This window comes from Macaca fascicularis, chromosome 12, assembly GCF_037993035.2.
Source record: "Macaca fascicularis isolate 582-1 chromosome 12, T2T-MFA8v1.1".
NCBI lineage: Eukaryota > Metazoa > Chordata > Mammalia > Primates > Cercopithecidae > Macaca > Macaca fascicularis.
The window spans coordinates 89,172,224-89,198,501 of NC_088386.1; the positions used below are offsets into that span (position 1 = coordinate 89,172,224).

Genomic DNA, 26,278 nt, shown 5'->3' on the forward strand with positions numbered 1-26,278 from the left:
AATAAAAGTAGAAGATCAATACTTTATAATCACTAATAAACTAGTAGGTTTAGTAATGCCTATCAATGGACGAATCCAATAAATGAAAGGTGAATGGAAAATCTTACAATTGGAAGAAATGGATGTCACCCCCGACCTCACTGAACTACTTAAACCTTACTAAAAGTGGGAAAGCCAGGCTTTTATATTCTTGATGTAATTCAATATGAAGTATATGGTATCACTTATGAATTATTATTGGCTAGAGGGACCTAAACCTAATTAGGCCTTTAAAACAAATGCCCACGCTTGTAGAGATGTATATTGTAATAAGCATGTAACAGTAAAATAACATGACATAATATCTGGTTTTGTCGCAAAACAATTCAGTAAGAGGGAAGTGAAGAGGAGGGCGAAGAGTTAAAACAGATGAAGCAACAGTCTTATTGCATTTAGGTGATAGGCATTTTGGAGTTTATTGTATTAGTCTCTCTAATTTACTGTATGTTTGAGATACTTTATCATTAAAAAATCTAATGAGAACACAGAAAAAAGGAAGCCATTTTGTGGCACAAAGAATAGGTGGAATACGTGGTTCCTTTTAGAAATGTGATAAAAGCATGTGATATCTCAGTAGAATATTTAGTAATGTCAAGTGAAAAGATTTTAAAAGTCCAACTGAAATTTATCAGTAAATTTCAATTCTGGTCAAAACTGAAGTTAAATAAAATAGAAATAAATAAACCCTTGTAGGTGGTAAGCATTGTGCTAAGTCTTGGAAATCCAATAAAATGACTATTAGTTAGTGTCTACCAATAGAAAATGTATAATCTAAAAGTTTCCTTGGAATGTTGAGATAAAGATTTGAGAGCCTTTTTCACAGAAGTCATAGCTGAGAACTTTCTAGTCTTGTGTTGGTTTGTTTTTACTGACATTTCACTGACTCTATGAGACAAATAATTATTTCAAAAATTACTTAAAATATTATTTTATGCATTTGCCTTATTAGGCACTTTATGTAATTATCCACTTTACAAGTCATACCTTTCTAATTTAGTTTTCTTTTCTATTCAGTGGTCAAAGAATACTTAGCTGTCATAATACTTCAATGATAATAATCTCACTTCTCACATCACTTAACTATGCAGGTATAAAATGAACTCGTGGTTTTCAGAAACAGACTTCACAATTTTCTTATTTAACAGAATAAAAAGAAATGGTATAGAAGTCTAAAGTAATAAAGGATAATAAAAATCAATCTTCCACTTTTAAAAATGCATTTTATTACACTTTTAGATATGGAAAGCTGTCTGATACTTAGGTACTTAATCAAACTGCAAACTTCAGGATCCACATTGGTAGCAAGATAAACTTGGCAATTGCCTCACCATTATAACAACTGCAAAAAGTAGATTTCACAGTGACACTTCATTAAGGACCCTGACTAGATTGGAATGGAAGGCAATAATCATAAAATGGTATTAATGACCAAATTTTAAGTGCTAAAGTCATCTCAGAGAAAATATCATGGAGAAAAGAGAATGAATAATTATTTTCATATGTATTGAGGTTTCTCCAAAATATTTAAATAAAACTATTCAAAATATAGCCAAATCAATAATCATTAATTGCAGACAATAAAGACTCAAGTGACAGCAATTTTATCTATACCTCTACTTCAAAATATTCTGCAAGTTTAAGTGGCGTTACACTGAATGACCTTTATATCATGTGGCATTAGATAACACCTTTTTAATTCAAATTAAATAACTTAAATAAAGGCCAGACGTGGTGGCTCAAGCCTGTTATCCCAGCACTTTGGGAGGCTAAGGCAGGCGGTTTGCTTGAACCTGGGAGTTTGAGACCAGTCTGGGCAACATGGCAAAACCCTTTTTATACAAAAAATACAAAACTTAGCTGGATATGGTGGCACACTCCTATAGTCCTAGCTGTTTCAGAGGCTAAGACGAGAGGATTGTTTGAGCCTGGGAAGTCAAGACATCAGTGACCCAAGATCCACACTATTGCACTCCAGCCTGGGTCACAGAGTGAGACTCTGTCTCAAACAAATAACAAAATTTAAATAGAAAGCACATACACACACACACACACACAGAATAAAATTTGTTATTAACATAAAAAGTTAACATTCTCACAGAAGTGTAAAATATGCCATATCCACTGAGTAAGGGGGAATAGAAAATGCCATCCACTGAGTGACTACATTTTAAAAGTCATGTATTTTAAGCCATTCAAATCATTAGCAACGTTTATAACTAACTTCAGAGTAAATTTTTCTGCCACAAAGTGCCCTGCGTTTGAATTACATATGCACTCTAGGGTTGTTGTTTTTAAATTCACTCTAAATTTTTTACCCAATTCTCTAGTAGAAATACTCAAGTTAAGACTACTGTTAAATGGTAATGGAGATTCTCGTAAGTTGTTAAGAGCATTGTGTGTGTTTATAAAACTGCATTTACAGACTTTTATTTCCCAAATTGATCTCTCTAGAACATTTTTCTGTAAAGTGTCACATAATAACTATTGTAGGCTTTGTGGCCATATAGTTTCTGTCACAACTAGTTCTAGTTCTGTCACAACTCAACCCTGCCATTGTAGGGTATATAGAAACAGATACATGAATCAGAGTGCCTGTGCTACAATAAAACTTCATTTAGAATAAGCAGAAGCCTGGATTTGCCCAGCTGGTTGTAGGTTGCCAATTCTGCTCCAGAATAAAAGAGTGGTAGGATGAGGTCATGAATATGAAATACTTAAAATTCTTCCCATGATGGAAGCTGCTTAAAACAGTCAGTTTCAAAGAACTGAAATCACAAGGCATTTCACAATTATTTACATATGCTTTGATCCACAGCATAAAAACTTTTCCTAGATTTAGGAAATAGAGTACAAAGCTTAAAATCAGGCAGAACCATGTTTTTGTATACAGAACTATGTTTGTATGTGTGTGTGTGTGCTAAAAATCCTTTGTGCCATCATTATGTTAGTGACATTTACATTTGTTTTTCAGGTGACCATATACCTGATTTAAATCCCAAACTTATTTGGTCAAACATACAGTACCTAGTGGACACCTGGTAGTTCCACAAGGCAAGAGCAGCTGTTGTATAACTGAATACTACTTTACCTTGACCCTGGCTTGTCTGACTGGAATGATAGCTGCCAATGGCATTTCTCTTAAAAATAGAGTCCTGCCAAGGTAGACGAAAGAGCAGCAAAGTCTCGCCATAGCTAATATCTCTTATCCATTAAATGTCTGTCACCATTACCCCAAAACTAACATCATCATTCATATACTTATTTTTAAGTAATTATTACCTATTTTTAAGTAATTATGTATAAATTTTGGGGACCTCCTGGTTCTTGATGGAATTTCATAATCAGTAAGATATACATGTGAAAGGAAATTATTGTGGCACCCTGCTCTCACTAAAAAATTCATTTCTAGCTTTTTCATGGCTGGGAAAGCCTGTCTATTATTATTATTGTCATTTATTTTGAAATTGTATGTGCCTAGAGAAAATAAGTTTGAAAATAAAAATGCACAAGGAAGAAATGATCTAAAGAAAATCTTAGAAGGGAAAATGAAGTAGTAAGAGATATAACATAATATTTTCTCAACAAGTATTCACTAAACACCAAAAAAAATTGCATAAAAGCAGCTAGAAAACAGACTTCAGAGGTAAGACCATCACCTTTCACTTAATTTGTACTATCTTTAGTTTTCTTTAAGAGCTCCCACCTATATGCTCAGATTTGTCATAATTGCTGAGCCAATTCTGCTAAAACCAGGAAGTATTTAGGCTCTCCTAATCCAATATGGGTTAGTAATAAATAAACCTCTGAGAAGTGGGCTTCCAGTGAGCAACAATGAGGTCTTGGGTTACATACCGTTTGTATGATCAAAGACATCTTATGTTCTGATAAGAGGGTTACTGCACCCAAATTGTTTGGTTTATTTTTTTCAATTTGTGACTATATACCATATATATATGTATATATTATACATATATATGTCTTATATATGTGTATACACACATATATGTATTGTCTCACACACACACACACACACACACACACATATATATATCTTTTGTACTAATTTTGGGTTTATGGTCAACTAACTTGTTGAGTATACATAAGTCTTCAAAAAATTGTGGTGACTCCAATTGTAAGGACTAGTGTCTACCCTCTGAACAAAAAAAGCAATGCCCTGAGTTAGGGCTCTGCTTTTTGTAAAGAGGGATCTCAGTGTCCTTCTGGACTTTCTCTGTTGGTTTTCCTTGAGCACTCCAGTGGATTACCTCAGACCTTGACACTGACTCTTTTTGAACTCTCTTAGACATTGTGTCATTTTTGTAAAACTGACTCTTTTTTTTTTTTTGTCTTCAAACTTGTAATGCAGGAGAAATTCCTGAGTTAGGAGTCAGGTCAATGACAACATTAACTCTTGTTCCACTTCTCTCATGTCAAATTTACCAAAAGATTTTAGGTTGAATAGAGAAAGATAAAACTTGAAATGATGTCCTTTGGTAAGTTAAATTTATATTTTTTGTCTATCATTTCCTGAGTTAGGAATAATTTGATCAAAATCTTATGATTGCAACTGAAAAAAAATGCAACTTAGGCATAAGAGGAGTTTATTGGAAGGTAATAGGAATTGCTCAAATAATTAAAATGAGAGCTGCAAAAATAAAAGAAGGGGATTATGAGTGCTTGGATAAGTGTATAAGTAACTATTATTTCACATTATAGTAAGATCAGTGACATAATAATGGTCACGTGGATTGAAATCAAGAGCAATTATGCTAACATGTAAGTTCAAGAAGAGAGATAATTTGTAGAAGTGAGATGGACCTTTATAATAAATGGGATTTTCATAGACAAAGACTATATATTCATAATAAATGTCTGTGTTTGGAAAGGTAAAGATACAAATAGTCATGTTTCTCTACATTGTTTGTTATTTGAATAAGTGAAAGGAATACGTAGAAATATGGGTTGAATCTTAAAGAAGACCTAATGAACCTGAACTTATAATTCTGTTTTAAATTTACTAATCAATGATGATCCATTGATTACTACTCAAGAGATATTTTTCATTATGACAGATTATCTAACCAAGACTCTATTTCAGACCACTGTAAATGTGATGGTTTGGAGTAGAGAGCGAGAGAGATGACAGGACAACCAGTTGGAGAGTTACTGCAACACTTTAAGCAGGAATGAAGGTCAAACTTGGATGTTGTCACTGGAACTTTTAAGATGCAAAGATAACTTGATGCCTGACTGAAAGTTACTGAGTAAAGAAAAATGAAAAGAAGAAGATCAAAGATGATTCTAGATTGGGCAAATGAAGAAATTGTTCTATAAACAGGAAACCATGAATGATAAGTAGGTTCTATTAGATAAACTTGATGAGTTTTGGAAAGCCTATGCTGATTGTCACTGGCAATTCAGTTGAAACTGGAAAGGACTATGAAGACTAGGTATAATATTCTAAAACTTTGACATTGCATACAGCCGGAAGTTTGGGAGGAAGAACATGGAAGAGCCATTATTTGTGAATGGCCAATATTCTAACTTCCTCCACCAGCTACCACCTCTTAAATTATAGAATATCGGCTATAGAAGAAATGTAAGAAAGAAAATAAAATAAAAAATAACAAAATTAAGCAAACAAACAAGAAAATTCAGCAGCAAAGTTTTGAACTTTACATATATAATATAATTATACTCAATTAGATTTTAAAATATCAGTGAAAGGGGCAGTATTTTATATAATTTCTATATTTCTTTAGAATACCTAATGTTTTATCTTTATTCTAAATACATACTTTGTAAGAAACTAATGAATTAAGGAAGTGCAGTTACATGTACTTTTATTAATAAATACAGATAATAGTGACAAGTCAGCTTGCGATAAATATACAATAAAAAAGAAGATAATTATTTCTAACATTATGGTAACAATAATATTTGTAAATACATTAGTGACTTTTCTAATACATTAACAATCTGAATTTACTAATATAATAAAGCCTATAATATCCAAAGCAATTAGTATTCTTATTAATTAGCTACTGGTGCAATAAAATTTCTAAGAAAGAAACATAATTAAATTGAAAGCATTCTATTATTTTAAAGGATTTTAAAACTAAAGTATCTTCATAGCTTTACCAGAGTAAACAGATGCTTTCTCACATTTAATTCAAAATTAAATCAGATTTATTTCCATTTAGCTAATTTAAGGTTTTGTTTTCAAAACAGCTACAATAATTATCCTATATCTTCACCACCTGGCACAGTGATTAGCATATCATGGATAATGCTAAACAAATTCTATTGCAAAAATGAATGAGGAAAGGAATAGAGAAATCAATCAACTAATTTTTCAATATTAAAATTTATTATCTACTATATATTTATAATATGTCACACCTAGTGCTAAATAAAAGCTTTACTTAATTATTAATTTTCCCATGATTCTGTGAAATAAATATCTCTCAAATAATGAAGAGAAGTTAGAGATGATTATGGAATTTTTTTGTAAGGTCTTACAAGTAACATGAGTGTGTGTGGTATGAGAACCCTGTTCATTTCTTCTCAAAACCCTTTGCTATAAAGTGCTAACTTATACCACCTTTTTCTTTCTCTCTCAAAATATTTCTTCTCATTTACTCTTCATTTATTTTCTGAAGAATCATGCTTAGATGTCTAGATTTAAATTGTTAGTCTAATGTAAAAATTTATAATCATGTTTTTATTTTAGTATTTCCTCCTCATCAAGTCATCTGATCAGCTAATATTAGGTGGATCATTGTCATTCAAAACAATGAGATTGAGCAAGTCAATTAAGCTTTCTGAGGCTGAACTTTTCCACTGGTAAATCTGAAGTATATTTGTTCAACCGATGTTCCCATGATCCCAGACTCAACTGTAATTCACCAGCATGAAAAAATACCAGAAAGGTGAAATATTGTTTAATAAAAACTCTTACTATGTTAATTTAATAGGTTTTACTATAAGCTCAAATACACCAATTAAATCATATTAACTATAAATAGAGGCATACCTCATTTTATTGTACTCTGGTTTTTGTGCTTCACAAATACTACATTTTTTTACAAAATTGAAGGTGTGTGGCAACCCTGCATCTAGCAAGTCTATCAGTGCTATTTTTCAAACCAACATGTGTTTACTTTATTTCTCTGTGCCACATGTTGGTGATTCTCATAATATTTCAGAAGCTTTTTATTATTATATCTGTTATGATAATCTATGATCAGTGATTATTTATGTTACTATTATAATTGTTTTGAGATGCCACAAACCATGCCCATACAAGACAGTAAGCTTACTCAACAAATGTCGTGTGTGCTCTGGCTGCTCCATCTACCAGACTTTCTTCCATTTCTCTCGCTCTCCTCAGGCCTCCATATTCTCTGAAATACAACAATATTTTAAAAGGCTTAGTGAGGAAGCCATACAGAAAGCTGAGACAGACCAAAAGCTAAGCCTTTTGCTCCAAACAGCCAAGTTGTGGGTGCAAATAAAATGTTCATGAAGTGATATTCCAGTGAACATACAAACCGTAAGAAAGCAAGACACCCTTATTGCTCATTTGGAGAAAGTTTTAGTGGCCTGGATAGAAGGTAAAAGCAGCCAAAACATTTCCTTAAGTCAAAGACTAATGTAGAGCAAGGCCCCAACTCTCTTCAATTTTGTGAAGACTGGTGGACATGAGGATGCTGTAGAAGAAAAGTTTGAAGCTAGCAGAGGCTGCTTCATGAGGTTTAAGAAAAGAAGCCATCCCCATAACATAAAGTACAAGCAGTAAGTGCTAGTGCGGAAGCTGTAGCAAATTTTCTAGAACAGTGGCCCCCAACCTTTTTAGCACCAGGAACGGGTTTTGTAGAAGACAATTTTTCCACAAACAGGGTGGGTGGAGGGGGGATGTTTTCAGGATAAAACTATTCCACCTCAGATCATAAGGCATTAGTTAGGTTCTCATAAGGAGTGTGCACAACTAGATCCCTTGCATGTACAGTTCACAATAGGGTTTGCACTCCTATGAGAATCTAATGCTGAGGCAGAGCTCAGGTGGTAATGCTCTTTTGCCTGCTGCTTACCTCCTGCTGTACTGAACAGTTCCTAAAAAGCTATGGACTGGTACTGGTCCAGGGCCCAGGGGTTGGGGACCTCTGGTCTAGAAGATCTAAGATAATTGATGAAGGTGGCTACACTAAAAAACTTATTTTCAATGTAGACAAAATAGCCTTATTTTGGGACAAGATGACATCTAGGGCTTTCATAGCTAGACAGGACAAGTTGATAACTAGATTCAAAGTTTTAAAGAACAAAGTGACTCTTCTGTTCAGGGCTAAAGCAGCTGGTGAATTTAAGTTGAAGCCAATGCTCATTCACCATTCCAAAACTCTCATGGCCCTTAAGAATTCTGCTAAATGCACTCTACCTGTGCTCTATAAATGGAGCAACAAAATCTGCTGATAGCATGTCTGTTTATACCATGGCGTACTGAATATTTTAAGCCCACTGTTGAGACCTACTGCTTAGGAAAAAAAAATTCAAAATATTACTGATCATTGACAATGTACTTTGTTAACCAAAAACTCTGATATAGATGTACCAGGAGGTTAATGTTGTTTTAATGCCAGTCAACACAACATCCATTCTACAGCTATGGATCAAGTAAGTTTGATTTTCAAGTCTTATTATTTAAGAAATACATTTCAGAAGACTACAGTTGGCATAGGTAGTGATTTCTCTGTTGGATCTGGACAAAGTAAATTGAAAACTTTCTGGAAAGAATTCATCATTCTAAATTCCATTCAGAACATTTGTGATTGATGAGAGAAGACCAAAATAGCAACATTAACAAGAGTTTGAAAAAAGTTGATGTCAAGCCTCATGGATGACTGATGTGGGCATCAGTGGAGGAAGGAACTGCAAAGGACGCGGGAACAGAAAGAGAACTAGAATTAGAAGTGGGGTCTGATGAGGTGACTGAACCATTGCAATCTTATGATAACACTCAGACAGATGAGAAGTTGCTTCTTATGGGTGAGCAAAGGAAGTAGTTTCTTGAGATGAAATCCATCCCTGGTGAAGATGCTGTGAACATTGTTGAGATGACAATGAAGGATTTATAATATTACGTAAATTTGGCAAAGCAGCAGCTTTGCAGATTTGAGAGAATTTTCTCCAATTTGAGAAAAGGTCTACTGTTGTTGCTGGACTTTTCCTTAGTTCAGCTAAAGATGGGGTCCTTGTCACATGGCCACAAAAATTCAGGCTCGTAGATAATTTGAAGGGTGAGCAAGGCAGAGTTTTATTTGGTTAAAAGGGAAAAAACAAACAAAAAAACAGGGACCCTCTACAAAGACAGAGTACCTGCTGATGCGCTTCCCACCATGCAGTTTGAATCCCAGGTACCACCCAGGAAGAGGAGAGGCCAGGCTCCTTCCCCCTGCAAATGGCATGAACTTCTGTGGCTCCACCCCAGTGTGCAGGCCATTGGAGATTCTGCCAGGGAGCCCTTCCCACCTGGCTGCTTCATTTGCCCCTCTAAAGAAGTACATCTAACTGCCATTAGAGTAAGGATAAGGATAAGGCTAAGGACGAAGACTAATCTTAACTGCTTCCTGCTGATAGAGGATGCTGTTTTGGGGAAAGACAGTCAGAACTCCCTCCAAGGCCTATGTAAGGTAAGGGTTCTGGCAGAACGGGCCATTGTCTGAGACTCCAGTTGCATGACCTTTTGGAGTTTGATAGCCTGAAGGAAAGAAGAGACAAACCAGGTAATTAGAAAACATGTATCAAAATGAAACAAGGGGAGGGGTAAGGACAGCTCATAAATCCCTACGGCTTTTACCAGTCTGCAGAGGGAGGCCAAAAGCCTGACTGGCAAAAATCTTTACCCTTTGGTCGGCAGGTTGGGCTTCTGTGTTCCCTTCTCTTGTGCCCAATCCTAAGCCAACAGTTTAAGGTTTGGGAAATTAACTATTTCCAATTTGGAGGATGCATCCTTGGGGACTGTCCTATAGTATGGAGATACAATTACCTATCTGTGAAGAGAGGACAGAGGAGGAGAGAAGAAAAAAGAAGGCATTTTTCAAATGAGTGCCAGGAGTTCATGATGCATTCAAAAGGAGTACAGACTGATGATGAATGGCTATCCGTCTAGAAAGGGAAGCAGGCATCCCTAGTTCCCTTCTCTTCCTAGTAGATACCCAGGGTATGTGAGGAAGAAAGGGAAGAACATCCTTTTTCTCTCTTCCATCCTTGTATCCCTGAGTCCCAGCAACCTTGGCAGCTGCCACCATATGTGCCAAAGCGGCTTGTGCTCATGAAGCAGGGGGGCCTAGGAGGGGGTGCAAGGTGAAGCAGTAACTGCTAGTGTAGAAGCTGCAGCAAATATAGGGGGTGGGAATTAGCCACTCTATCCACATATGCCCTATCTCCCCTGCTGTCAGTAGCCTTGAATTTCCTAGACCTCATTTTTGCCATGGATACCAGCGTGGCCTTTATCCATGAAACGAGAAGCTTGGGTTTGGCCTAATCAACAAGAATCAGCCACGTTCACCTGTGCTGTGCCTTTTACCTTCCATTATCATTTGCTTCTGGATCCCTTAGGTTCAGTTTTCTTCCTACTGCTTTGTCCTGAAGCTTGGAATTGAATTTGGGACAAAAACGTGTCTCAAGGGGGATTGTAAGGACTCCTTACCATAAGCTGAATGTTAAGGTGAAACTGGGAAACTGAGTCGTCGTCCAACAAGGGAGATAAAAGGATGTCTTGTGACACACCCAGATAACTGGTGGCTATAGTTATGCTTCCTAGGATTTCAGTGCATGGTGCTTGGCTTTTGTTAGTTCTCTTGGTCTTACTTTCCCAAAAGGAAACCTCTGAGTGATGGGGCATCCTACTTACTTCCATCACTGGACAGGATTTGCAGGATTATTGCTCATGACTAGAATATTCACTTTATTGTAGTCTGAAACCAAACCTGTAATATCTCTGAAGTAAGCTTATGTGTATACACACTCACACACATACACACACATACACATATACGTATGTATATACACTTATGCATATACACATATGTATGTATATGTGCTTCATGTATTTTAACTTGCTTCTATAGTTTCATAAATATGCTTGCTTATTCCTTCTTTTTTTTATTTTAAAAATACAATTTTGTTTGCCAAACTTACGGATTCTTACTATGGCTTTCTCCTTAAAATCTCTGATATGTGTATCCTTGCTTCTCACACTTGTTGCTAAGAAAGCATGCCAATATTATCTTTTGAATGACCTAATAAGTACAAACATGCTGATAAGTATTGTCAGTATCTGGCCATTCTGTCATGACTGATAAGATATAAATCATAGCCTGTATCAGTGTAAGGGCAGAGCTCCATGATAGAAAATTCATTTTGATATGTGTATTGGGTTTCTGAATAACAGAACTAAGTTACCTCAGCTAGGAGCTTCAATGTAGTAGTGTATTTAGATTGGTCTGTGAGAGAAAGTATCACCACCTTCATTATTAAATGGCTTAATAAGTCATATGAAGATAAAGGAAAAAAAAGAGAAACTTGGTTTTTAAAAAAATCTGAACAGAAACTCTGTGTGGCTGAGACTCACTGAAGTGTAGCAGAAAGAGCTGGGCATATCAATTGTTTACGGGTCTTTCCAGTGAATTTGAGCACTTCAGTAGTTTGTCATGTGATTTTAATTGGGAAAAGCACACAGAACATTTAAAATTGTGTCCAAGGCCCTTCATCCTCAAACTATGAACACATACTTTTTTGTTCTGTGTTCCAGTGAAATCCCTTTCTCACTGCATTACAGAGGAACAATTATCAATACAAGTCCCATCTGAATTTGGTGTCCCAAGGACAACAGGGCCTCTTTAGACTAAATCTTTATTATTTCACTTGTTCGTATTAAGTGACTTTACCACCAATGTCTTTCGGATAACATTTTCAGTAATACAATTATATTACCACCACCACATAACCATTTCATTTTAAAAATGCAGGATCTCAATAACTACCATCAAAGCAATGAAGTTGACTGAAAGTCTACTTTTCATTTCAGTTAAAAGGACTCTGTGTATGTGTGTGTGTGTGTGCATGTGCACACGTGTGTTTGTATGTGTGTGTCTGTGTGTTTGGCTCTTGTATGTTCTTTACCTCACACAACTAAACAAAGGAGAGGTACTTTCAAATGTAGTATTTATCTGCTAAACACATGAAGGTAAGTGACTTTGCCCTGTGGGCATAACCTCCTGTTGTCTACTGTTGTCTAGGGACTACATAAATATAAAACAATAATGTTAGTTTCAGGATATTTTGTTTTCACTTGGTTAGCTTTCTCCAAGAAGGCCCACAGAAGAACAAATGAAACCACCTTAAGGGAACGTGATTACTCATAAACATCCTTCCAGATGACCATCTCACTCTCCAAACACATAAGGTTCAAATATATAATGAAAGAGGAAGGTTTCGCTCTCTCCCTCACTGGGTATGTGATGGGGGTGTGGCTCGCTTCTTCGCGCCCCACTGCTCGAACCTCTCAGGGGAGCCTTCAGACGGGCAGGCTGTGGGGCTCCAACCCCACCGCAGTGTCTAGGGGTGAATGTTTACAGCTCCTGAAGCCCTTATTACAAAAACAGGGGAATTTTTGTATCCTAGGGTTCTTGCCTTGGTGTTCAAAAAGAATCGGATCACACATGGGCTTGAAGAATGAGTGCAAGGTTTTATTGAATGGAAGTAGCTCTCAGCAGATGGAGGAGCCAGAAGGGAGATGATTTTCCCCTGGAGTTGGCTGCTTTGTGGCCTGGGCTCTCCTCCAAGCACCCCAGCCAAACTCTGCATTGTTCCTTTGGTCTACAACATGTTGGCCCACTGGTTCTGTCGGTGTACCCCTCTGCCTGCATGTTCTCCTAGATATCCTCTGTATGTCCAGCCGCTTGTGTCTTCTGCTTATGTGAGCCTCTGGACATCCAGCCACTTGTGTGTCTGCATGCTAATGTTAGGGTTTCAGGGTTTTCATAGGCATCGGATGGGAGTGTGGTGGGCCAGGGTGGTCTTGGGAAATGCAACATTTGGGCAGGAAGGCAGGAGTGCCTGACCTCACTTAGGTCTGTGGGCAGTTAGAGCCCTAGTCAGGGACCACACCCTCCTCTACCCAGCACTTCCCTGCCCCACTTCCTTATCAATAACATTCAAACCCTTTAAATGCTAAGTGAAGTGTGTATATTTACCAGGTGTTTCTCTGTGTTTGTATGTGTGTGTCTTCAATTTGCTTATATTTCATGACAAGTCAGCTTCTAAAAGCAGACTTAATCTAGTTTGCTTTTACATGTATTAATCTATTCACTCATCATCAACAACTTACACTTCTATTGCTAAAGAATAATCTCTTAGAACTACAGTTTTTCTCCAAAGCCTGTGGCTGTGTTTTAGGGGCCTGCTTATAAAAATGAGATATAATTTTAAGATAAAACAATATTGAAAATACTAGTTTAACTACTGTGCAACTTTCTGCAAGTCTTTAGATATTTTAAACTAAAACGTTTTTTAAAAGGCTACATTAATGAAATTACTACCTTAATTATTCCACTGTGATAACTTTTCACTTTATTCCATCTATTCAATTATTTTATTTATTTTTTCTCATGGAGTCTTGAAATGTATCTATAGAAGTTGTTAAACTGCAACTATTTCATTTTGCTTTTTGAATTCCTGCCTCATTTCAAACACAAAAATAGTCACAATAATTAATATTTATATAGAACATTTACTGGTTACATTGCTTTAATATACTTTTTTTTTCTTCATGTAATTGTTTTAACAACTTACTGATCTATTTCACTGATGACAAAACTGAGACTAAGGTTAAGAAGGATCATGTGTAAGTAAAATAAAGCAGCCAGGATTCCAATTTCTGTTTTCTAAATGTACATCCTTTCTCTTTTGCTCTGCATCATAATTGAAGGGTCTTTAGTGATCATTAAGGCCAAACAGCTCATTATCATGATGAAAAACAGGAGGTTCAGAGAGGTCAAGTGGCTTGCCACCAGGAAGCTTGAGGCATAGCATGAACATCAACTAGTTGCCTTCAAACCATTAATTGTAATAATTACTGCACTTGCAGCTTCGTTGTTATGTCCTAGCTCCTTTGATCTGAAAATAAACATGAATTAGTATGATGACAATGTAGCTATTTTTTTTCTCCCCCTGCTGTTTCTTAGTCCATCTCCTTTCACATAACTTTAATGCTCTCCTTTATGGCTGAGAGTAAAGTCTCTTAGCATAAAGTCTCAGGCGATGTCTGTGGGACCAAAAGTGGAGGGATGTGGAAAAAAAAAAAAAAAAAAAAGCAGCCAGAATTTATTATTTTAAAAAGAAAAGTAAAAAAAAAAAAATCCAGAAAGGTTAAGAGAGAAACACACCATAAGGTAGAAAGGATGAGGTTCTTGAATTTGATAGTAATATAATCAGACTTAATTTTTAGGAAAATTATTCTATCAGTGGAGTGTGGAAAAAAATTAAAATAACTGAAATGGGTAAAGAGTAGAAGCCTCCTTCACCTGTACTAACACCAAGGATGTAATTGTCCCAATTAATATAGTAAAATGAAAATAAATAAGTATGCAACCTAGTAAACTGCAAACACATTTTCAGCAGTATTTACTAAGAACAGAGTTGGATGTCTTTCTGGTCCAAATTTGAAAAAGCATTTTAGTTGAGTGCTTGATAATTATTCACACAAAGAACATTTATTTTAACTGAACTGTGCCCAGGAAAACCAAATACAGCAGTGAAAAGTAAAGGTTGAATTCATGTCGGTAACTTGAAAAAGAATATGAACAGTAACTCAACAGCACATATTTCTTTTTTTATGTGAATATTCATTTCACACTGTCTGCTACCCTATAGCTCATTATCTCACTTTTAGAACAGATGATTTTTATTGCAGAGTATTTTTCTAAATTCCCTGGAATATTGAGATATTTGGTAATTTTTACTGCGTATTTAAATAAATTTCATGTTTATACATATTACTTGACTGTCTAAATCAGGGTCCTCCACCCCCAGGCCTCAGACTGGTATTGGTTCATGGCCTGTTAGGAACTGGGCCACACAGCAGGAGGTGAGCGGCAGCTGAGTGAGTGAAACTTCTTCTGTATATACAGTCGCTCCCCAAGGCTCACACTACTTAGTGCCTGAGTTCCATCTCCTGTCAGATCAGGGACAGCATTACATTTTCATAGGAGTGGGAACCTTATTGGTAACTGTGTGTCGAGGGATCTAGGTTGTGTGCTCCTTATGAGAATCGAATGCCTGATAATCTGTCACTGTCTCCCATCACCCTCAGATGTGACTGTCCAGTTGCAGGAAAACAAGCTCAGGGCTCCCACTGATTCTACATTATGATGAGTTGTATAATTATTTCATTATACTTTACAATGGAATAATAACAGAAATAAAGTGCACAATAATGTGCTTGAATCATCCCAAAACCATCCCCCGACCCTGGTCTATGGAAAACTGTCATCCCCAAAACCAGTCCTCTAGACAATGAATTAACATTAAGTGATTATTAAGAGCAATAAAAGTAAGCAGTAGAGTTTCTTCATCAGTTATTTAGTACTACAATAATACTATGTAATAATACCATATAACACAATAACTGCCATAATTACTATATCATAATGTTATATAATGTCATAATACTATTAAATGAATTACCCCCAAAATAAGTGGCTTAAAAGAGTAAGTGCTTACATAGCACTTTTGGATAGTAGGTCGATCATTTAGGATGAACTCAGTGGGACAGTTGTTGTGATCTCAAATGGGCTCCTTTACACATTTAGTGTTTCAGTATCTGTTGTGTCTTTGTCATCTGGCTGTTGCCTGTGTTGTTATGGGTGACTAGGCCTCCTCCAGCATGCTAACCTCCTCTATTGCTGAAGCTCAGAACCAGTACACACCGATCACTTCCAATACATTCTAGCAGTCAGTGTAAATTATAATGCCAGTACAGAGTGAAAGGATGGAGAAAGAGATTCCACCTCTTTAGTGAGAAGTGGTGCAAGTTATACAGTTCAGGGTGTAGATTTAGTGAATTCTGTCATATGCATATACATATACATATGAATAACATATTCTAAGAAAATATTTCAGTAAAATTAATTTTGACCTAGTGAAATAATTTATGGGTTTTAATACTGTCATAAGTTAATACTGTTAAGAAAGTTTAATTTACATTAAAATTGCTTCACTGTTTATAAAAATTCATAGAATTAAAGATAAAGAATCCCTTGTCATGCTAATTTATATTACCAGCTTTAAAAAGCCATTCATGGACATTTATTAAACACTTATATGCACATTGTACAAGGTGTTGGGGGAAAAGCGACTAACAGAATCCAGTAGTTCCTGCTTATGATAATTAATTTTTTGTGCCCCACTAATACAGCACTGTCATAGAAATTATTATATAGTGAATCTAATAGTGTCATTCAAAATCTTCAAAATGAAGGCTAAGGTGTCTATAGAATTAAAAATAAAGACTGAATAGGTTATGCTGACTTTTAATCAGTTGTCAGAATTTGAAATAAATTTAGAATGGGGAGCAGGACACTCAAAGCTGATCGTACCATTAGGGAAAGGGCAGCAGCAGCAAAACACCACATAGAATTTTAAAACTGTATACAGGTAAAGGATGTGGTTCCTCAGAATGGATTTCTAGCACAATCCACAAGTTAAACCAGGAAGTCTGTTAAGTTATGTACTTTCTTTTCCCAGAGTATTTGTCAATCAATACCAATTGTTGTATATCCTGGAACATCCATTACATAGTAATCTAAAATTTATAAATTATTTTTATACACATTTTCTTTTATGACCTTAACAGCTTTTTGAGATGGTCAAAACAGTAATTATTAGATATTTTTAGATAAACTTAATTTAGAGGGATTATCTTATTTGCCCTTGTTTCTCAACTTGTTCATGTTAGAATAAAGACGTAAGTTCCTGGCGCCTGACAGCTAATGTTCTGCGTTTATGATAGGCTAGCTTAGGTTTCCTTCTATAACAAATGGGGTTCCTAATCATATATGTCTTCCAGCCACGCCACTTTGAGAATTCATGATAGTTCTTGTGATTAATAATGGATAACCTATGTTTTCTCTGGCATACATACAGATGAATAATAAAGAATATATTTTTTGAATTGAAGCCCAATTAAAATGTTGTACAAGGCCTAGCTTCTTTCAAAACCCTATGGAATTTAGGAAATCCCCATTTATATGCAAGAGGTTGTTCAAAGGCTTATTGTTCCAGGAAGATCACATAAGTCTTTGAGATATCAATTTCTTACTAATATTCTCTCATGAGTACCATGAAGCCTCTCTGAAAACCATTCTCGTACAATACCAAAGTAAGGTCCTAAATTCTAGTGCAGATTCATAAGGGAAGTTTTTAGAAGCAGTTATCTTACTCTAGCGCCATTCAGTTAGGTCAAGAATACAAAAATATATACAAGGTGGATCAGGGTATAAAGGTCAGAGGATTCCATAAGGAGGGCTTCTTTGGAGGAAGTTGTTCTTTGTATGGAAATGTCTGCACCTTGCCTTAAGTCCAGTGGAGATGAGAGAGTCTGCAACTGGATCTGGAGAGTCTAGAATGTGTTACTTGAAATTGGAGACACTCAAGACCTGTGTTTGATGTATACCTGAGAAAGTCAAAGCAGCTAATGGCAGGGCAAAAATAGAAAGAGCAGAATTCTATATTTAAAAAGTAACTACACTCTCAAAATCAGGAAAGGCCAGGAATGTGAGTTGGGTAGGAGTGAAAGTTGGCAGTCATTTTAAATATTACTTAATAATGTAGCCTGGAAAAAAAATGAGACCCCAACAGGGAAAGACAGATAGAGCCCCACATACAATATAGTCACTTACACAATTTCTAATCATAGTGTAATTTTCTTTCATTTTGTTTTGCAAAATCCAACATGACATTGTTTTTTTCTCGTATTTCAGATTTTTACATTTCATATTGTAAGTGGATGCATATTATTGTATGTGATATTATATAGATGATTATTTACCTGTGCCTGGAAATTTAACTTGGTTCCTATTGTTTTGGTTTAGATTTTTTCTATTTTTTTTTATTTTGCTGCTATAAATAATTCTGATATTAACATATTTATTTATATAGCTATTTCTTATCTTTAAATCTCTTTTTCTTAAACTGTGAAATGTTTTCTACGTGTAAGTTCATATAATTAAATATTTTAAAGCATATACTTTGCTTACGACTAAAAGCTACGGTGTTGCAAAGATTTTTTTCATCCTTACGTAATTTTAATGTGAGTGCTTTATGGTAGTGGCAAAACTTGTAAAAATTTCTTATTGATTTTAATTATAATTAATAATTTTTCCTTAATGGTTTATATGCAGACAAAATCCTCACTCTACAGTTTAGTATTATATGCAGTCAGGCAAACCAAAACACGAATTAGATTTATATTTCTAATACAAAAACAAAGATATATTTCAGATAATGTTATGCATCTAGAAAATGTAGAAATGTTGACTACAAAAACTGTAGAAAGTGTATAAATTAAAATAATCTATATAAGCTTTCTGTGCATACAATATACTGTCATTCTTTTCTTTTTGACCATTTTAAAATTTCATTTGGGAGGCCGAGACGGGCGGATCACAAGGTCAGGAGATCGAGACCATCCTGGTGAACCCGGTGAAACCCCGTCTCTACTAAAAAATACAAAAAACTAGCCGGGCGAGGTGGTGGGCGCCTGTAGTCCCAGCTACTCGGGAGGCTGAGGCAGGAGAATGGCGTGAACCCGGGAGGCGGAGCTTGCAGTGAGCTGAGATCCGGCCACTGCACTCCAGCCTGGGTGACAGAGCAAGACCCCGTCTCAAAAAAAAAAAAAAAAAAAAAAATTTCATTTGTATTTTCAAAATTAATGCCCATAATATATATAAAATTCATGTACATGCATATAATTATATATATGTTCAAATATACATGCATATAAATATACATATGTTCAAATATATATGTATATATTGCTATGTAGGGAGCATACAATTTATGATATTAAAATTCTTTTACATCATAAGAAACAGCATTTTTTGTCACCCTTTACCAATGAGATTTCGTTGTTGTGTTTTTTGTTTTGTTTTGTTTTGTTTTGAGGTGGAGTCTCACCCTGTCGCCCAGGCTAAAATGCAATGGCACGATCTCAGCTCACTGCAACCACCGCCTCCCAGGTTCAAACCATTCCCCTGCCTCAGCCTCCCGAGTAGCTGGGATTACAGGTACCTGCCACCACGCCCAGCTATTTTTTTTTTTTTTTTTGTATTTTTAGTAGAGACAGGGTTTCACCATGTTGGCCAGGCTGGTCTCGAACCCCTAACCTTGTGGCCTGCCCACATCGGCCTCCCAAAGTACAGGGATTACAGGCGTGAGACACTGCTCCCAGCCACCAACTAGATTTCTTTCACCAAAAGAAACTGGGCTTAAGGAGACAAAAGAAGAAATTATAATGTATATTGGAATTCTTACTATCAACACTGCATTTTATATAAATACATTCCTATTAATGAGCAATTAACCAGTCAAAGCCTAAGAAAGATGAACTATTCCCTATGTATTTTTTTTCTGTTTTTGTGATGCTGTATAACAGATGGAATTTTATGTCATGATGCATTAGTATACTGTTAAATTTTAATTTCAATTAATGATCTTTATACTTTTATGCACATGAGGGATATTTTAGGCATTCATTTCCCTTCTAATTAGCTTTTATTGCTGAATTCATTCTGAATCAGGAAGTCATTAAATGCTAAAACATTCACAGCTGAATTTACTTATCCCCTAATAAAATAAATTAGTCCTTTGAACAAAGAAATCTAAAATTTTTATTTAACCAACCTAGATTTAAATTAGGTACACACACACACACACACTTACAAACACACACATGTGTACACACACACGTATACACACAACATTTCCCTGAACAGAATTCTGATCATATTGTCTGGCAATGGCCATATAGAATTCATTGGATACTCATTTTCTATTATTTCCTATTTTTTGCATGTTTCAAGAACATCTCAATGTTCCCTGAAAATATAATGCACTGTCGTAGCTTTGAGCCTTTGTTCTCCTGTAGGAGAAAGTATTTCTCTTCTTTTTTTCTTTAACCAACTTCTAACCACACCTCCAGATCCAGTTTTAACAATTTTTAGATGTGAAAACTTGACATCAAAACAAAACTGTTATAATAGAGATTTGATGATGTAAATCTCTTAAGTTTCTAAAATTTATTGCAAAGAGTAAAATACCAAAAGAGTCAAAGATAAGTTAAATCAAAAACAAGTTACTTAAAAATTAAATTTATGAAACAGTTTAAATGGAATAAAGTAGCATCCCTTCAAATAAAATAACCACTCCATGCTGGATGCAGTGGCTCATGCCTGTAATCTCAGCACTTTGGGAGGTCGAGGAGGGCAGATCACTTGAGGTCAGGAGTTCGAGACCAGCCTGGCCAGCATGGTGAAACCCTGTCTCTACTAAAAATACAAAAATTAGCCAGGCATGGTGGAGTGCATCTGTAGTCCCAGTTACTTGGGAGGCTGAAGCAAGAGAATTGATTGAATCTCGGAGGCAGAGGTTGCAGTGAGCTGAGATCGGCCACTGCACTCCCTCCTGGGCAACAAAGCGAGACTCTGTCTCAGAAACAAACAAACAAACGAGAGCAGAAAACACTCCAACTATGCTAGTGAAATTTTCCTATATAGCATCTTGGGCCATTTTTTTCCCCAAAAAGCAGGTTTGTAGTTCAAAATAGAAATCATAAGAAAAATTTGTTTTGTTTGTTTTTATTTGCTTTTCAAAACTATGTTTCTTGGGCCCAAATCATAAAATGTGAATGAAACTCTGCAACAATGTACATTTGAAAAGACCTTCTTGATTGATTTAAATGATCAGTCTCATTTAGAAACCATTTTCCCAGACAAGATTTAATAAACAAATAAGAAATACATAGTCATTAAAAACTAATCAGCCCATAAATAAATTTCCAAAGAGGTGCTTCTATATAGTTTAGATTACTTAAAGATATTTAATTATTTAATTTTTTAAACATTGCTCCAAATTGTATTGTATTTTACTTTCCTTTTTATACTTTAAATATTCGTTGAACAGTTATATTATAGTTCCAGGCTCTTAAGGTTAATGAAATAAACAAAAATGCACCTGGAATCTTATACTTTAGAATAAGTCTATAGAAGGCAAAGGTTGTCAAAATAGCATTTAAAATGCTTTGCAATGATTCAAAATTACTAATTCAATGCTATTCAGCAGATATTTCTTGAGTTACTTCTTAACTTTCTCTCTGTACTGAGTATTATGTAGATAGGAAATTCTAAGACAGTCATTTGTTAGTTTTTCCATTACTATAAATAAATAGCTGAAGCTGGGTAATTTACAAAGAAATGAGGTTTTAGTTTGGCTCATGTATCTGCAGCTATATAGGAAGCATGGTGCCAGCATTTTCTTCTAGGGTGGGCCTCAGGAAGCTTCCAATCAGGGCAGAAGGCAATGCGGAGCTGGCACATTGCATGGTGAGAGCCGGAAGGTGGGGCGGGGTGTAACAGCAATTTAGAGAAACAAGAAGGGGGATACAACTCAGTTTTGCTATTTAGAAAGATTCTTATGGGGTAGAAAATGAATTTGAGAAGCTCAGTGCTAGACTCAGAGATACCAATGTGTCCCTAGGGGTTGTTGCAATAGCTTAAGCAAGAGGGGACTGAAGAGGGGATTTTGATTGGTAGCAATGGAGATGAAGAACATTATACTTTGTAATGTTTTAAATCTTTTTTTATATTTTATGTTTTTTGTTTCTAATGTGAATCGATCTGTTTTTTAAAAATTGAAGTAATGTAAATACTAAAACAATTTCCTTGGTATTATCTCTGTTGTTTTTACCTCTATTATGAACTACATGTTCAGTGCTTAGTTTTCTCTTAAGGACAACTCTTTAATTATCTAAGAGCCAATTGTCTTGCTAATTGGTTACCAGATCCTTTGCTGCTCGTATGTCAGTAGTCCTTAGAATTTATAAAATTGGCTAGACACAGAAGGAAAAATATATGAATTGTACATTAACAAGCTTAGTGTGTTTGTTCTCTCTTATACCTTAACCTTACACATTAAATAGATAGAATGCTAAACGCTATTAATTGTTTTTGTTTAATTAAAACTAAAGTGTTCATTATCACACATAGCATCTACTTCTAAGAAGTACTTTTTAAGTAAGTTTTAATTTATTCTCTACCTATATGTATTAGTTCATTTTCATGCTGCTGATAAAGACATACCTAATACTGTGTAAATTTTAAAGAAAAAGAGGTTTAATGGACTCACAGTTCCACATGGCTGGGGAGGCCTCACAATCTTGGTGGAAGGTGAAAGGCACATCTTATATGGTGGCGGGCAAGAGAGAACAAGAATCAAGCAAAAAGGGTTTCCTCTATGATCTCATGAGACTTACTATCATGAGAACAGTATGGGGGAAACTGCCCCCATGATTCAGTAATCTCCCACTGGGTTCCTCCCGCAACACATGGGAACTACAATTCAAGCTACAATTCAAGAAGAGATTTCGGTGGGGACATAGCCGAACCATATCACTATCCGAGCATCCATCTTAGTTTTGCATTAAGCAGTTAATGTTCTAAAAATTAATGCTTAAATTGACCACACATGTGAGCCCTCAGTTTCTTTGTAGAGCAAATGATGATAAATATGTTATTGAATACTTCCTTTGTAAGAGATATTTTTCGTATACCTGAAAAAAGAAAAACAGCTCAGAGCAGTCTGTGTTCTGTGAGGTGTGCAAAATGCATGAGGTCCAGAGAGATAAGAGTATGGGACTTCAGCCACACCCCCACACACAAGCCTGGGATCAACTGTTTAAAGACATTTTGTTCCTGTCGAGTTGCCTCACCCATTTTCTTCATAATCCTGGAATTTGTGATACAAAAAATATGTACAGTCAATCATTAGCTTATGTTATTGTAATATAGATTCTTGTTAAATAACTTAGGAACTGCCTCTTCTTTTACTGTTAAAACTTATATTCCACTGCTATAATGAGAGTGTATATTCTGGGTTACTTGAATTTATGCTCCTGAGTTGCAATAGAGAAATAAAAATAAATTCTAAGTCCCCCAAGCAACTGGATGGAATGTCTCTTGGTCAAAGAGATCCCAGAAAAACCTTAAAAACAGAGTTCATGGCCATGTCAGGATATGTTGGTCACGCTTCAGTATGCCCCTTTCTTAATAACCTTTAACCAGAATTCTTTCCTAAGGAGTAAGCAGAAACCACCTCTGGAAAACAAGAAATGGATGACTCATTCCTTCATCACCTTAAACCAATCATCTAAGGCTGAGACCGGATCCCCTCTCCTTCTTTGCAGTTTGGATGTGACAGCTCACCAGTTTGACAAGACATCCCTTCCTAAAAACTGACCACTATCTCAGGACTGGCTTTGGCTGGCTCAAAGAGCAGGTGCAATGAGAAATTTTGTGTCCTCTGCATCACCATTTGATGTCAGAAGGTTGAAAACTCCACCCTTGAATTCAGCTAATGCTGCCAGTTTTTGAACATGTAACCCTCAAAGAGGCATGAAGCTCAATTGCCTGCACATGTTTCCCCTTTCATAAATATTCATGACTTCTTCTATAGCTTATTGAATATGTATACTTAGCCAACCCATTCAGCATAAATTCCTGTCTTTTCCTTCCCTCTCTTGAAGTGCTTGCTCTTGGTGTTTACCAGAAGCTGTGTTTCCCAGCCTGCTGGATGGCTAGCCTGCCGGCTGCAATCCTTTATGAGAAACAAAGCTCTCTTTTCCAAATTTACAATCCTCATGATTGTTCAGTTGACACAATCTTCAAGCTTGGTCCCAATAAATTCTTTACTCGTATTGCTTTTGCCTCAGCAGTTTGCATTTTTTTCTTTTCTTTCTTTATTTTATTTATTTATTTATTTTTTTGAGATGGAGTTTTACTCTTGTTGCCCAGGCTGGAGTGCAATGACATGATCTTGGCTCACTGCAAACTCCGCCTCCCAGATTCAAGCAATTCTCCTGCCTCAGCCTCCCAAGTAGCTGCGATTACAGGCATACGCCACCACACACAGGTAATTTGGTATTTTTAGTAGAGATGGGTTTTTTCCATGTTGATCAGGTTGGTCTCGAACTCCCAACCTCAGGTGATCCTCTCACCTTGCCCTCCTAAAGTGCTGGGATTACAGGCGTGAGCCACCGCACCCGGCCAGCTTTTTTTCTTTTAGGTCAACATATCTGATACTGTAGATAATAAAATTTTAGTAAAGAGAAAGGGTAAAACAACTAATAAAATGAGAATTTTAGCTTAGCTATTTATTTTATAATTGCAGGCCTTTTTTTTTTTTCTCTGAGACTAGGAGAGAGCGAGTGCATTCATGTTGGGATGGTATGGACCAGGTTTTTTTTTTTCTTTTTATCTGTCACCATAGATGATAACCTCTCTCTCCATGTCTAATTGAATTTTTATTTATTTTCTTTGTAATAGTAAAGATTCTGTACTAGCTGCAACTTATTTTGATTTTGGTCCTCCTGATGCTGGCCACAAATTCTTGAACTATACTTGCACACTTATCTTTGAGATGTCCCCATAACTAATCTTCTTTAAAAAGTTCACAGTTTATTCAAATAATCTACCAAGGGACTCTTTTATATTTTATTTCCATGGGTATAGTTTATGTCTTTGCCCTCATTATTACCTCTTAGAAACTGCTAGTTTCCAATTTTGCTCTAGACTTCCTGTCAATGTGTTCTTTCTTACCACTTGTATGAGCTTGCTGATGCATAGGTTTTTAAAGTCCATTTTCTTGGTTCTTTCATTCCCTTCCAATTCATGATCATTATCTCCTAAATTGCCTTCCACTATTACCTTTTCAGCATATGAAATATAGGTAATGAAAAATGTTGCTATAGCATTTGGCCATCTATTTTGAAATTTAGGGTCTTTAGAAAAAGTTTTCAAAGCTGAAAGTAGTATTCTGTTTGTAATTTGACAATTTATTTTAAAACTGTTTCAAAATATATTCAAATGATTTAAAGGTGATCTCTTTACTTGGCAACATGTTTCTTTAGGTGCCTAAACTTGCTGAAATAATCACCTTGTTTAAGAATTTTTAGGAAAACTGTTCAATCTAGGTTGGATATTTCAGTACGTTTAAAAAAATGTTTCCGTCTATCTGTCCCCATCTGTCTGTTTGTTTTGGGTCAATGTTCTTCACTTTTATTGTTTTCCTATTATAAATCTTATTGTGTTTATCAATCAGTTATATCATTTTTTAGTATTTAGATATAAATGTTATTCACTATACCTCTATACAGTTTACAGTGTAATAATACTCTAATAAAGTTGATATTGATCTGGCTATTGATAATGACAAACTAACAGGTAACAGATGGTGTTCATTTATGATGTTTTGAAAAGTGAAACCCATTTTCTAAAGGTTTGGATTTTAAACTGCCAAAATTTTTCAGAAATCACCTACTTAAAAAAAACCATCTGCTATACGTACGTTATTTCCTTAGTACTTATATTTTTTTCTCATATCTAAAACATGCCTGCACATCAGCATACCTTTATACAGTCAATGACAGACTTTACTTTCAAAACTGCCATATGTTTGTGAAAGGATTATGAGTCAAAATACAAAACTGCAACAAATTTAGTTTTAAAGACTCTTAATTGGCTTTTATTTGTGATTCCAGAATTGGGCAACATCTCACTCCATAAAATAGAAAAAAGTATTCCAATGAGCTGAACAGAAGTTGGCTTTACAGGCGGAAAAAAGCTGAAAAAAGGAGACACAGAGAACAAAATGCCAATTTGTCTGTTCTAGTTACTTTTCTCAAAGGATTAAAACAAAGATTTCCTTATTACACTTACTCAGGTTGACTGGAATCTCCTGTTTTAAAAATTGGTCCATTTCAAAGTTCAGTTTGATTACCTGGCATATAGCACACATGATAGTCCTCAGGCTCAGTCTGGTCTACTAAAGCCTAGTGTGAGAAGCTAGTCTGAAATAAAGGCTTCCCATAAACGCTCTTTAATATGAGGTTAAGAATAGGAGTCTTGAA

The 26,278-nt window shown here is 35.6% G+C and overlaps 1 long non-coding RNA gene across 1 annotated transcript in view; it reads right to left on the reverse strand.

The window, feature by feature from the left end:
• The window catches only part of LOC123567929 (uncharacterized), a 342,808-nt gene that overhangs the window by 127,989 nt on the left and 188,541 nt on the right, over positions 1 to 26,278 (reverse strand). Inside the window, exon 2 of the long non-coding RNA XR_010579764.2 lies at positions 7,362 to 7,445. This is a non-coding gene — a long non-coding RNA (uncharacterized lncRNA). The remainder of the gene's footprint in view (positions 1 to 7,361; positions 7,446 to 26,278) is intronic.